General features: G+C 43.9%; 1 protein-coding gene across 5 annotated transcripts in view; it reads left to right on the top strand.

Moving 5' to 3' along the window:
• The window catches only part of LOC124619249 (RING finger protein 44-like), a 120,098-nt gene that overhangs the window by 58,018 nt on the left and 46,186 nt on the right, over positions 1-15,894 (top strand). The window lies entirely within an intron of this gene.

Genomic DNA, 15,894 nt, shown 5'->3' with positions numbered 1-15,894 from the left:
TGGAAAATTTTTTCCACCGCCAGGATTCGAACTGGCTTACCCCTGTGTTGTGCACCACCACACAAGCGTTAGATAGTGTTCTCAACCGAGGGGGTGGGTTGGTCTTATCCTTTGTGTTGGTTTTAATATAGACTGCAGTGCTACAGAAAAATGTATAAACCTATGCTTAATGACAATTATTTATGCTGTTACTTCCTATGGTTTTAAATAAGTTTAAAAATTCCTCTTAATGTAAGAAGCTTAAAAATGCAGATCAATATTAAGATGTATTGCTCAAAACAGTTTGTGAATTAGAAGGCGCATTACACATCACATTAATTTTAACATTGGAAGGTGAGCTTTTGTGTACAGTGTAATATGCAGATGCAGTTACTCATGTAATTCCTATCAATGTGGCTCAAAATAAGCACTGTGTGTCCAACAATGTAATAGTGTAGAAACATATGACGGTATATCATCATTTTCAACTATGTTGGAGCAGTTGTTGGTTGCTATAGATGGTGGTGTGAATGATAATGTAGGTTAATTTGCAGAGCTGTCGCAATATAATTATTTGTACAGATGATTTTTCTCTTCCCCCTGCAAGTGGAGAGGTTTGTCATTCACCTACCTGTTGGCTGCTGTCCTGAACATATTCGTCTTTAAATATGTCTGCTTGTGTCTGTGTGTGTGGATGGATATGTGCGTGTGTGCGAGTGTATACCTGTCCTTTTTTCCCCCTAAGGTAAGTCTTTCCGCTCCCGGGATTGGAATGACTCCTTACCCTCTCCCTTAAAAACCACTTCCTTTCGTCTTCCCCTCTCCTTCCCTCTTTCCTGATGAGGCAACAGTTTGTTGCGAAAGCTTGAATTTTGTGTGTATGTTTGTGTTTGTTTGTGTGTCTGTCGACCTGCCAGCACTTTCTTTTGGTAAGTCACATCATCTTTGTTTTTAGATATATATTTCCTGCGTGGAATCTTTCCCTCTATTATATATATATATATATATATATATATATATATATATATATATATATTTTCCCCCTAAGGTAAGTCTTTCCGCTCCCGGGATTGGAATGACTCCTTACCCTCTCCCTTAAAACCCACTTCCTTTCGTATTCCCCTCTCCTTCCCTCTTTCCTGATGAGGCAACAGTTTGTTGCGAAAGCTTGAATTTTGTGTGTATGTTTGTGTTTGTTTGTGTGTCTATCGACCTGCCAGCGCTTTTGTTCGGTAAGTCACCTCATCTTTGTTTTTATATATAATTTTTCCCACGTGGAATGTTTCCTTCTATATATATATATATATATATATATATATATATATATATATATATATATATATATAATGGAAGGAATGGAGATCCATCCTTCATGAAATCCTCCCCACTCCACCAAGAGTGTCTTTCCGCCGTCCACCTAACCTTCGTAACCTGTTAGTTCATCCCTATGAAATCCCCAAACCACCTTCCCTACCCTCTGGCTCCTATCCTTGTAACCGCCCCCGATGCAAAACCTGTCCCATGCACCCTCCCACCACCACCTACTCCAGTCCTGTAACCCGGAAGGTGTACACGATCAGAGGCAGAGCCACGTGTGAAAGCACCCACGTGATTTACCAACTGACCTGCCTACACTGTGATGTTCTATGTGGGAATGACCAGCAACAAACTGTCCATTCGCATGAATGGACACAGGCAGACAGTGTTTGTTGGTAATGAGGATCACCCTGTGGCTAAACATGCCTTGGTGCACAGCCAGCACATCTTGGCACAGTGTTACACCGTCCGGGTTATCTGGATACTTCCCACCAACACCAACCTATCCGAACTCCAGAGATGGGAACTTGCCCTTCAGTATATCCTCTCTTCTCGTCATCCGCCAGGCCTCAATCTCCGCTAATTTCAAGTTGCCGCCACTCATACCTCACCTGTCTTTCAACAACTTCTTTGCCTCTACACTTCTGCCTCGACTGACATCTCTGCCCAAACTCTTTGTCTTTAAATATGTCTGCTTGTGTCTGTATGTGTGGATGGATATGTGCGTGTGTGCGAGTGTATACCTGTCTATTTTTCCCCCTAAGGTAAGTCTTTCCACTCCCGGGATTGGAATGACTCCTTACCCTCTCCCTTAAAATCCACTTCCTTTCGTATTCCCCTCTCCTTCCCTCTTTCCTGATGAGGCAACAGTTTGTTGCGAAAGCTTGAATTTTGTGTGTATGTTTGTGTTTGTTTGTGTGTCTATCGACCTGCCAGCGCTTTTGTTCGGTAAGTCACCTCATCTTTGTTTTTATATATAATTTTTCCCACGTGGAATGTTTCCTTCCATTATATATATATATATATATATATATATATATATATATATATATATATATATATATATAAAATAGAGGGAAACATTCAACGTGGGAAAAATATATCTAAAAACAAAGATGATGAGGCTTACCAAACGAAAGTGCTGGCAGGTCGATAGACACACAAACATACACACAAAATTCAAGCTTTCGCAACAAACGGTTGCTTCATCAGGAAAGAGGGAAGGAGAGGGAAAGACAAAAGGATGTGAGTTTTAATGGAGAGGGTAAGGAGTTATTCCAATCCCAGGAGCAGAAAGACTTACCTTAGGGGGGGAAAAAAGGACAGGTATACGCTCGCTCGCTCGCCTGCCGGCGTGCGCTCACACACACACACACACACACACACACACACACACACACACACACACACACAAGCAGACATATTTTGTAATATTCTCTTTACTAACATTAATGAAAAATGATTTTAAATTGCCTTTTGACATTTTCCCACTTCTTTTAGCCTCCAAATGTGAATTTGATGGAAGTTTGTCTTCAGTAGCCTTTTTAACTTTGAGGCCAAAATCTTTTTTCTGAAAGACAAATATATGTTTCTTTCGTTAGATGTTCACTTATCGAAACTACAACTTCTATTGTACAACTATGAATTGTATTGTGTGCAGGCTGGACCAAGATAAGTTGATTTTCTCTCCCTTTTTTAGGTAGTGTCAGACCAGAAGTTATTTCATTATTAAATTCACTCTTATCAGTGCTCCAAATGCCATGTGGCTGTATCTGGAAACCTGTAGTTTTATAATTTGCTTCTTCAAGAAGATTGACAAATATCTTGATCTTCCTGTACATCTCTGGCTGTCATGGAAGCGGTGATGTGTCCACGCCACGGTCTGTATTCTTTCTTGAGACTTGCTATGAATGCCACTGAACATTTAAGCTTTGTGGACTCTATTTCTCTTGCATTTTACATTGCCCAAAATTTCAGATGCTCTAATGGACAAGTTTTACTTTATTCCTTGCTAAGTCAAATTGGGATAGAATGTATTATTTTATCTCCAGTTCTGTGATTTCACTGTTTACTTGAAATGGATGTTCATTATATCTTTTTTCCTCCACAAAAGCGATCATTACTTTGATGTTCGATGTGCTTTTTATAGATGGATGTTTCTTCAATAACGAGCTGTAGATCACAACTTTACATTGAGGTTTATGATAATCATCATAAATACGTTTAAGACGTTCCTCTGAAAATTTGGTTAAAGTACTAACATAATGCATTTCTTTTCTAGTGAAGGTTCATAGTCACCAGGACTATTAGCTCCTCATTGAGAAGTACTATTTCCACCACTGCCATTAGCACTACAATCTTGAGCACAGTTAATTTTGTAATTGTCTATAAAGTCATTTTCTGTAACTGCTATGATATCCATTGTAACTTCAGTTCACCAGTCGAATGAATACTCATGTTTCTGAATAATCAGATCCACCCCCAACATTGCGAAAGTGTCACCATCTTATACTGCACTATCTTCCATTGGATAATGCATTAATTTGGATACCACAATACTTAAAAATTCCAAACATTAATGGTTTCATTAATTTTTGTTGTACATGTATAACACACCTACTAAACGCGTCAGCTACTTGCTGCTGGAGTAACTGATAAACAGGCATGTTAAACCCCCTCCACCAAGACTGCAAGTGCTGATGTGTACAGATCAAAGCAACACAACCACACTCTATCACAGACATTGTTAGAAGTGAGGGATGGGTGCTTGTACAAATGCTTAAATTACAAATACGTGTTAGTCGGGAGAAGTTTCTTGTGTGTGTGAACTCTAGGATGAATTTAACTACTGGCAACCTCGTGAGCAGAGTGGTCCATGGTGTCAAACTGTGCACAGAGCATGTTCACTGACTCTTAAGATGGCAACTGACCCCAAATTCATGATTGTTTAACTTCACAGGTCCATTCAACTCGATCAACTAGTCACAACAGCCCAATGCTTACGGTGATTCTAGACACTCTTGTGGCTGAGGAACCCTTGGCACAGTAAGCTTTAACTGACAATAGGAAGGCTGTATAGCCAATGTAACCAGCACTGTGGTTGCCATTAGATCCCCTTTGCAGCTGTCAGAAACGACGACTCGGGGGTTGGAAATCCTGACGAGCTGGCAACTTCTGCAAAAACTGCAGGCATTCTCTTGTCCTTCTGTAGCAAGTAACCATGGCCTGAATTTGAAACTAACAGCTGGCTAGCCTCTACCAGTATCTGCTTTTTTGCAATATGTAGATTTAATCAAATTAGGACCCAGAAAATACATCCACTGCCACAAGCCATAGTCCATCGGTTAGACAAGTAGGTGGTGATCTCAAATCGTGGAGGAAAATTAGTCTGATAGTGAATAGTTAAAGATTAATTATAACAAGTTTTGAAATAACAATTTAATCAACTTGAGATGCATACCAAACGAAAGGTAATTTTCTGAAAACCTGAATCTGATGTCAAAGGTATTGATTTAATTTATATAGAGCATTTAATTACATAGTACATTTAATTTACGTAGTGCATTTTGTTATTGAGCTGGCTCATGCAGCAATTGCATGGTGGCAGGCCTTGTGGTCAGTCCATAAAAAGTGTGTGCTCTACAATAATATATCTTCACAGTGAATGCCAAACACTATTGTGTACCTCTCTTACATGAATTCAACAAGATTGAAAATCCTGAAGGGAAGTTTGCCCATTCCCCAACACTAAAGACTTCCAATTTTGAAACAGATGTGGGATTGTACAGTTTAATACAAGTCAGAAGGTCTGCAAGCTGCAAAGGTCAGAAGTTACATCGTGGAACCATTAAAGTACTTAATTGCACGAAGTAGCAAGTATCTTTGTTTGGTTACCTAGATCACAAGGAAGCTATAAATCATAACGACACTGTAACATTAAGATAACCACTGCACTAAACTAAAATGAATCAGTGATTTGCAGGTAGTTGGTTTTTTTACCTAAATTGTATTTGACTTCCTTAGGCAAGAGGGTCTCTGCCTGAGTGCATCATTTCCGTAGCTTCTTGTGTGAGGGAAGTGGCACTTCTTCATTGTCTGATGTAGGTTTACTGGTGAGCAGTGAGGACACTAATATTTGGTATTGTGAAAATCTCACCGCCATTGAGGAAGGGGTGTTGGGGGGGGGGATTTAGACATACTCCTTTGGGAAATGTTATTTAACTGGATAAATAAACAGCCTTAGAGAAAATTCATGGGTTGAGTGTGTGTTTGTTATGTCATGTCAGTGATTGCAAAATAGTGAAATTTACTATGAACTTGGCAGTTTAAGTCTGAGTGCGTACCCTGATAAGGTTGGGAAGGTTGTCATAATTCCGTTGTATCCTCTCCTGAGGCAAACTGATCTACAGCAGTTGTAACTGGTCCTTTTGTAACTGGTCCTTGGTATTCTGGCACTAGGACGGAGTTGATGTGCAATCTAGGCCCACAACATGTTCTGTCGGGGCAGACCTGGGGATTTTACTGATCACTGGAGTACCTCAAAGTCATGCAGACAGTTCTTAAAGACACATGCTATGTGGAACTAAGCATCGTCCTCTATAAAAATGGCACCACGATACTGGTGCACAAGAGGCAACATGTAAGATTGCCGGATATCCAGGACGAACAATTTTGCTATCGGAGCCCCCCCTCCCCTGAATCTCTTGCCAGCAGTGACCAGACGTCATAAGGAATGGCTCCTTACTGTCATGCCAGGAGTAAGACCTCTGTTCCTGGATTAGGACTTCTCGGCAGGCTGTCACCATACTTGTTGACGGTGGTCATTGAGGGTAATGCAGAACTGTGATTTGGTGCTGAACACAGTGTGAAGCCATTCGCCAGCACTCTGTGCTTTCCAGTCGTGGCACCACTCCAGATGAAGCCATTTGTGTTGTGTTAACAGCAGCATACACATAGCATGTTAATTCTGTAGTCTCGCCGCTGCTAGCTGTCAACCGACGGTTTGGGATGCCACGGAAGGTTGCAGGGAGTCAATGACTTGTTCTGAGATGGCAGGTGCAGGTGCGAAGAGGTTAGGATACAGGATATACTCTGTGCAGAAACGGTGGTCCCCTGACGTGGCGATCAGATGAAGTCAATCGAAAGTTCAATGATACGTGTGCCTGCATCACATTTTCGTGCAATCTACTTCCATGCCACTGTCACACCTAATTGTCCGACAAATCTGAAAATCACTTGATTTAGCCAGCTGGACAACCACAATGAAACCTCAAATGGATAAGTGGCACTCCCTGTCCTTCAGTGATCACCCTGAACAAGAACCTTATACACCTTACCAGCCCTGGAAACAACATTAAACACGAACGACACTAATGTACTCTGTTTGATGCTCTGTCTTAGAGTATTGCAACTCTTACATACCTGTCCGCAGCTCGTGGTCTCGCAGTCGCGTTCTAGCTTCCCGAGCATGGGGTCCTGGGTTTGATTCCTGGCAGGGTCAGGTATTTTCACCTGCCTTGAGATGACTGGGTGTTTGTGTTGTCCTCATCATTTCATCCTCATTCATGAAAGTGTCGAGATTGGGCTGAGCAACGGTTGGGAATTTGTACAGGCACTGATAACCGCGCAGTTGCACGCCCCACAAACGAAACATCATCATCTTAATCTTACATACCTACAAATGGTGTGTATGTGTAAGAGTTATATTGACACCCAGCCATTTGTTCCGCATGTTATCTCCTCCTCCTCCTCCTCCTCCTTCTCCTTCTTCAAACGGTGTTTGTTTGTACAAATTAAAAACTATGAGATTATGTTAGATCTAACACTGACGAAATTGAGCTAATAGTGTGTGATTTGTATGATGAGATATAAAGTTGGATGGCGAAGGTTTGCGTGCCTTATACGTTAGTAGAAGTACTTAGTTACTCCCGTGCCACGTCTTTTGGGAAGGTAGGCATTTAGGCTGACTCAGAAGTTCAGTGATGGGGCTTGTACAGAAGGAACGGGAAAATAGTTGTCTATTATATTTGAATATCATAGTTACCTGGGCTCTTCAAAATTTGTTGAAGGTAATATACATAATAATGGTTGCAAATATCTCTGATCATGCTTATAAGCAGACTAGCTGTCTGCCCATGCTTTGCAACAGGAGTTGAAGAACGGGCTGTAAACACAGTTCATTTTTATGGGAATTGGCTGCTGGGGTAGTATTGGCTTGTGTATCGTGAATAGCCAGTGGGAGGGGTAGTAAGTATTCATGTGGAGTCGTATAAGAAGTGCATCTGTAAAAGTTGGAGAATTTTGGATAGCAGATATGGTATACAATAAATGGCTAAGTGCTCCACATATCAACCACGCAGTTCTGTATCTGGCTACTTTTTTGACCATCTACAACAAAATTCCAGTGGAACATGCTTGGTTAATTAATTTATTACCAACAGTGTTATACACTATATACTCCAGATTATTCAGGTTAACGTGGAGCAGAAGATGCACAAATAATCGAAAAACGTGTATAATCTAGATATTTTCGAATATGTGTTTGGGACAATGTCTATTGGATTAGCAGTGGCGGCAGTGTCGGTGGCTGACGTCTGTGTGCACTCACGGGCGGCTTGGTGACTTGACGCAGTCATGTCCCACTGCTTCTCCAGCTTAGTGTCCACAGCTGTCCCTGACAGTTACTGCATATAGTGAAGGTGCTTTACCGGATAAACAACATTACCTTCTGTAAGATATAAGACAATAATTAGAATTCATTTAGTTTGTTGTAATTGTCACTGGTGTAGTCACATGATGTTACTGAAAGCTCATCTCAGCTATTTGTAACAATATTGTTCAATACACAATACCAGTAATTTTCTGTGTGAGGGGTTGAAATAGGCAAGCTCCGTCACTGGCAAATGGCGCAAGCATCTGACAGCAGTATTTGCATGTTTACATTTATCATTTCTACAGCTGTTTGTAGTTTCTGTATCCATTAAATATTAGTTGTTGAAGAGAGCATAATATTACCCTAGGTTATTTACCATTATCTCAAAAACCCGCGCGCGCGTACACACACACACACACACACACACACACACACACACACACACACACACACACTGACAGTTGGTGTTGTCCAACAAAGTTGTGAAATAAACTATTAGCACTTGTCAAGTCATGAATCACCCTGTCTTGTTATGTTACTACATATCATTTACACTCGTAGCTACGTGAATTATTTTCTTGTATCGTCTGCCACTGGAGTTTGTTGAGCATCTCTGTAATGCTGTAGAGTGTACTAAACAATCCTATAACAAAACATGCCTCTCTTCATTTGATCATCTCTCTGACTTCTATCAGTGCTATTTGCTAAGGCTCCCAGGTTGATGATCAGTACTGGAGAATGTCGGACAAGTGCATTATAAGTCATTTCTTTCGTGGATGAATAGTTTCCTTAAAGATTCTGCATATGAATCTGTCTAGCATCTACTTTTCCTGCTATTTATTTTATGTGGTCATTCCACTTGAGGTTGCTCAGGATAGATACGCCTTCATTTTTACAGTTAGTTGTTGTTTCCAAAAATTTGTCACCAATAGTGTAGGTGTACAGTAGTGGATTTCTTTTCCTGTGTATGTGCAGTATGTTACATTTATTTGCATTCATGGTCAGCTGCCAGTCTATGCATCATCCTTACACTAGTAGTAAAGATCCAGAACTGGCTCAGCTTGTAATTAAAGGCTCTGAAGTGGAGTCACCACAGAATATACGAGGGCAGTTCAGAAAGTAACCTCCGATTGGTCACAGTGCGGGTTGTGGGGGGAGTAGCGACGCCATCTGTGCGTTCACGCACTCAACAGGTCAGTCGGCATCAAGCCGTGGTCGAGTGAACGTCGTACCTGTGCTAGTTTAGTTTTTGTGGCAGTTTGAAATGTGTGCTGCAATAGAAAACCCCGCCAAATGTGAAGTGCGTGCTGTCATAAGGTTTTTTACAGCCAAAGGATATTCTGCAGGAGCTATTCATCGTGAGCTTTGTGCCGCGTACGGACCAAGAGTTATGAGTGAAGGAGTTGTCCGTGAATGGGTACGTTTATTTAAAAGTGGACGAGAAAACGTTCATGATGAAGAGAGGAGTGGTAGACCATCATTGGTGACTGACGAACTCGTTCAGATAGTTGATGCAAAAGTTCGTGAAAATCGACGTTTCTCAATGTCGGAGTTGTCTACTGGTTTTCCACGGATTTCTAAGACTCTCTTGTACGAGATAGTGACAGCAAGATTGGGTTACCGTAAGTTCTGTGCACGATGGGTGCCCAAAATTCTTACCGACCACCACAAAACTCAAAGAATGGCCTCTGCATTAGACTTTCTGTCACGTTATGAGGACGAAGGAGAACCATTGTTAAACAGAATCGTGACCGGTGACGAAACCTGGATTAAGTACGTGAACCCTGAGACAAAAGAACAATCAAAGATGTGGGCACATTCAAGTTCGCCTACCAAACCAAGAAAAGCCTCGCAAGATTTTTCTGCCAGAAAACTGATGGCAACGGTGTTTTGGGATGCCAAAGGGGTGTTGTTGCTTGAATTCATGGAACGTGGTACGACCATTAATCAAGACGTGTACTGTGAAACAATAAAAAAGTTACGACGGGCTATACAGAACAAACGCCGTGGTATGCTGACTTCCGGTATCGTTTTTTTGCACGATAACGCCCGTCCTCACTCTGCTCGCAGAACAACGGCCCTTCTCGAGTCCTTAAAGTGGGACGTTATCAACCATCCACCTTACAGCCCAGACCTGGCGCCAAGTGATTATCACCTCTTCATGCATTTGAAGAAATGGCTCAGGTCACAGCGGTTTGATGACGACGAAGAGCTCAAAGATGCGGTCACAGGCTGGCTCCAGGCACAAGTGGGTGATTTTTATGCAGAAGGAATTTCAAAGCTTGTGAAGAGATACGATAAGTGCCTCAATCGCTATGGAGACTATGTAGAAAAATAGTGCAAAGATGTAGTTGTAAGATGCATATATTAAAATATTTTTATTTAAATTGGTGTATTTTTTTAAATCAACCGGAGGTTACTTTCTGAACGGCCCTCGTATATTAAAATAAATTCCTGAACAACATTTTACAGATTTACATCATCAGGACACATTTTGCATACCTTCCACATGGATTTAAATAACGCCAGTCAGTGCTTTTGGGACTGTTGAAATGTGATGTCAAGCAATATTTATTATTATACATAACTGGGTCTAGATTGAGATTTAGCATCTATTCCACAATGCCAGGTCTTGTAGGCGATGACATCTTGGTCGGCGAAAGATTAGAGTCCAGGTAGAGAGGCATTTTCACATCGAACAATAGCAAGGGTAAACCATCAGTTTCCAGTATTCCCTGTGCCAGCATTGAGACTAAATTTAACTCGACATCCACGGAAAAATATAGGTCCATTCAATATAACACTTTGTGCAGTTCCATTTGTGCCAAGTTTATTTTCAAGGCTTAAGATGTGTTTGTAGACAGGCATGCGGTGGCAGCGTTGACGATACACACATCGATGAGGCATAGTACTTCAATGCTGTTGCAGATAGAGCTCACAGCAGAATGATTCTGCTGGCGTGCACTGCCCGCTTATATAGGGAGCGCAAGACCTTGTTATGTCATGCACTGATACGGACTTAGACTCTGCAGACACCAGCGAGAAAGCGTTATCCCGGACGCGCATACTGGGTGTTCTAGAGTATGCGCGTCCGCTGGTGCGCCAGCCTGGCGCTGAGCCAAGTGGGTTGCGTGCCTTGAAATGCTGCTTAGCTCTATGCAGCAGAGGTTTGGGGAAGTGGTCTGTATTGGGTACAGCTTTTGTGGCTGGCCCATAGGCTCTGGTCGTTCAGCTTAAGCGTGTCCTACTAACCTCCACACACACTTTATGATCCACTGCTTCTACCAAAAGAGAAGTAGAACAAAGCGTGCAAAATGTGTTCCGTTACTTTGATTTCCTTGCTTGCTGACACTGTTCACAGGTAATGTGTGTTATTGTTTCTCTTTTTGTGAGGGTATTTGGCCTGAGTGAAGTGAGCTATACTATCTCAGAGTAACTGCAGTGTACCAAAAGTTCAAAAACAGCACGGTATGAATTCAGTATGTAATGTATCAGATAAAAATTTGGAACATGCCAATAGGATAAAAGTGAAGGAACTTGGGGTGCCCAGACCAGAACTGAAAATTAATCAATAACAAAAACAGTGTAAGTCCAGGCAAGAGTAAGCACAAAATTTTAACAAAACAAGGTGCAATGCAGCTGAGTGGTCGTGTGGTTGTGAACTAAAAAACGCATTTTTCTGTTTCACCTGTCTTGTGACAATCGGGTGTGATAATGCTTGTACGGGTGAGAGCATCAGACTTAAAAAATTTTCACACTATGGTGAAAAACACAGTTCTAGTGAAAAACATTGAAATGGTTTTATTGAATTGTCAGTGCTAGGAACAGTGGACATAATGTGTGAACTAGACAGTGCTTACCACCGTAACATAAGACATACAGTGAAAATGTCTCAAAAAACTGGTATATCTTGAGCAAACTAATGGATTGCATTAAATTTTGCAGAAAATTCCAAGAACGCAGCAATTTTTTGCGGACTAGAACGACGGCATATTGAAGCATCACGATTCAAAATCAGGAAATGGGTTTTTCTTAGGCCTTTCCAAAACAGTTCAAAATGAAATGTTAGAATTAATTTACAAAGTATGCCTAAAGCTGATCAGGAATGAACTGTTGAAGACAAGTTTCCTTGCTATCGAAGTTGACAAAACCACTGATAGTGCAAATTTGTCACAACTGGTTGTAATTATTCGCTATGAGCCGCTGGGGAAAATTAACAAAAGATTTATTTCTTTTGTACGACCAAAAAGTCACACTGCAGGATATGTAACAGCAGCTGTTTGCAGCGAGCTAGAGAAAATGAACATAAATGAAATGCCTCTGAAACTGATAGCTCATTGTTATGATGGTGCTCCTGTTATCAGTGGCCAGAAAAGTGGAGTTAAAATCAGAATTAAAGCAGAATGAGATTTTCACTCTGCAGCAGAGTGTGCACTGATATGAAACTTCCTGGCAGATTAAAACTGTGTGCCGGACCGAGACTCGAACTCGGGACCTTTGCTTTTTGCGGGCAAGTGCTCTACCAACTGAGCTACCCAAGCAAGACTCGCGCCCCGTCCTCACAGCTTTACTTCTGCCAGTACCTCGTCTCCTACCTTCCAAACACAGAAGTTCTCCTGTTAAGTTTGGAAGGTAGGAGACGAGGTACTGGCAGAAATAAAGCTGTGAGGACGGGGCGTGAGTCTTGCTTGGGTAGCTCAGTTGGTAGAGCACTTGCCCGCGAAAAGCAAAGGTCCCGAGTTCGAGTCTCGGTCCGGCACACAGTTTTAATCTGCCAGGAAGTTTCGGAATTAAAGCAGTGTATAAAAATGCCCACTCCATTCACTGTTGTGAGCATCAGTTAAATTTAGTTGTTGGAAGTTGTGTGACAGGCAGTAAGCAAGAGCGAATCTTCTTCAGCAGCTTGGAAGGAATTTGTACCCTTTTTTCGCCAGACTCCTAAACACATTGCTGTTCTTGATGAGATAGTGAAAAAAACGTATTCCTACTTGTCCTAAGTCCATCAGATGGAGTTTCAAATCACAGAGTGTAACAACTATAGTGCGTTTAAAATTAGTTGCTACTTTCGAAAGTTCAGTATGGAGCAAGTGGAGGGAAGTGTAGTTCCCAACATGTGCTGAGCACTTTAGCAGGTGATGATAATGCCAGGCCTACTGGGTGCGGAATCCATCAGTCTTGTTTGTCTGCATGGACAGGAAGCTTCGGAAGTGGCCAATCTCAAATGATTTAGTAGTAAATTCTGATTCTCGCACATTTTATAGTTTATTTCAACGAAAATAATCAATTACTGATAATTCAATGTAAATGGACAGATAAAAAGAATCTACTCACCAAACAGCGGCAGGGGGGAACACACACACACACACACACACACACACACACACACACACACAAAAAGATTTAACTTTTACAAGCTTTTGGAACCAGTGGCTCCTTCCTCTGGCAGAAGAGTTGAAGGGGAAGGAAGCGGACTGGAGAGGTTTACGGACCGGAAGCACCTGTCTCTTCGAAAAAATATGTCCGTACGATAAATCGTGCTGTAAACCTGCACCACACAGTGAGCTTTTCAGGATGAAATGGTACTGTTTGATTTGCTTATGGATTTTCTGTTGCCCATATTCGACAATTCTGTAAATTGACTATCCTGTCAGATGGAAGTGGGCTTCATCTGCCCACAAAATCTTCCATGGCCAATCATTGTCCAACTCCATGTAAGCAAGAAATTCTAAAGCAAAGGTCTCGCTTGCTGGCAGGTCAACTGGAAGCAACTCTTTCACATTAGTAATTTTGAATGGATAGCAAAGAAGGATGTTCCACAGGATTTTACGCACCATGCTCACGGGTATGTCCAATGTTTGGGCAATTCTCTGTACACTACCCCCTGCGGGTCCGGGGTAAGAATAGGCCCGAGGTATTCCTGCCTGTCGTAAGAGGCGACTAAAAGGAGTTTCAACCGTTTCGGCCTTCTATGTGATGGTCCCCCTTGGGGTTTGACCTCCATTTTTCAAAATTTTACAGAAGTACGAGCCTTTTGGGGAAGGACACCTTACATGGTGTACCACTGGTCCTAAGTGCACTAAGACCTTGGCACTCAGCATTGCACCGGCGTTGTCACCATACCCATTATTCCTCAAATTGGGCCTAAACGCCTGATGGGTTGTCCACGTTACGCCCATAGTGCCTCTCCATCTGCACCAGCGATCATGATGGACTTTCCATGGCACCAGAAATCCAGCACGGTAGCCAGCCCGTTGTGGTGGGGTCGTCATGTACCCTCTAGGTTGTAGCCCCCTGACAACACAGGGATCGTACTGCCGATACCTGAGCTGCACCCTCCCCACGTTGGCCAAGGAGTAGATGCCCGTCTCCTTGGGGCATCAGGACTCCCGGCAATGGTCATCCTGCCAGGTGGCCCTTGCTGCGGCTGGGTGGCGCCCGTGGGGAGAGCCCCTGGTCGGAGTGGGTGGTATCGGGGCGGACGTTTCGCACATGAAACGTCAGCATGTATCAGGTCGCTCTGCGGCCGAGTCTTCCAAAAGAAAAGGTACGGTTTCTAGTTCTGGTTCTCCTGCCCTTTCCCCCTTGGCCACTCCATGGGAGGAGGGACAGGCCCGCCGGCTTGGGGCGAAGTACTTCCCCCGCTATTTGGTCTGTTCTCGAACAGATGGGGGGACGTTCGCCACCTCCAAGCCCATGTTCTTTGTTCAACACATTGAGGACGTCTTCGGGGAAATCGAGGCTCTCAGCAAGATGAGATCGGGGTCCGTTCTTATCAAGACCACCTCTGCCACACAATCGGCGGCACTCCAGGCGTGCGACCGCCTAGGGGACATCCCAGTCTCCATTGTCCCACATCTGGCACTCAATAGGACGCAGGGGGTCATTTTTCATCGTGACCTCCTGCTACAATCTGATGAGGAGCTCAGGGCCAACCTGGAGCGCCGCGGCGTGCATTTCGTCCGGCGAGTCCAGCGCGGCCCCAAGGACCGTCGCATCGACACCGGGGCCTTTATCCTCGCCTTCGAGGGGGACGTTCTCCCGGAGAAGGTAAAGGTGATGTGCTACCGGTGCGACGTGCGACCTTACATCCCGCCTCCTATGCGCTGTTTTAGGTGTTTGCGCTTTGGGCACATGTCGTCCCGGTGTGAGGCTGAGCCCCATTGTGGCGACTGTGGACGTCCTCTTCGTGAGGAACATACTTGCACCCCACCACCTCGGTGCTGTAATTGTCCTGGCGTCCACTCGCCTAGGTCCCCGGACTGCCCCGCCTATCAGAAGGAGAAAAAGATACAGGAACTCAAAACTTTGGATCGGCTCTCTTATTCTGAGGCCAGGAAGAAGTATGACCGCCTTCATCCCGTGTCACTGGCCACTTCGTTTGCCTCCGTTGTGTCCACTCCTTCCGCTGTATCCTCACCTCTATCCTGTCCCCCCTCCGCCTCCTCTGCCCGTCAGGGGGCTCTGCCTCCGCCTCCCAAATCCCTCCCTTCCAAATCCTCCTCCCCCGCGGCCCCCACCCCCCCTGCCCCAGGGGCCACCCTTCCTCCTCCTCCTCCCCCCACGCCACCTGAGAAGCGATCCTCTTCTCAGGCGTCCATCGGGGAAACGTTCCGGACCCCGGCTTCCGAGGTCCGGCGTTCCGAAACGGACCCCGCGCGTGAGGACCTTCTTCGGGTCCAGCCCACCATCCCTGTACCTCCTCGGCCTTCCAAGAAGGCCTCCAAGAAGAAATCTCTATCCCCCTCTCCACCCCGGCGCGTTTCATCTGACGCTTCATCCGTGAGTCGCTGCTCCCGGCCGTCCTCAGTTTCACCGGGACGCTCTGCTGCCAGGCGTTCCGCCGGCCTTTTGTCGGCAAATGATGCGGCCCCTCCTACACAATCAGGGACAGCGGCCGCAGCTGGCGACGAGTCGATGGAACCGGATCCGCCTGCCGTCAGTTGTAG

The sequence above is a fragment of the Schistocerca americana genome, chromosome 6, assembly GCF_021461395.2.
Source record: "Schistocerca americana isolate TAMUIC-IGC-003095 chromosome 6, iqSchAmer2.1, whole genome shotgun sequence".
In the NCBI taxonomy this organism is placed as follows: Eukaryota; Metazoa; Arthropoda; class Insecta; order Orthoptera; family Acrididae; genus Schistocerca; species Schistocerca americana.
This window is presented reverse-complemented; position numbering and strand designations above follow the sequence as displayed.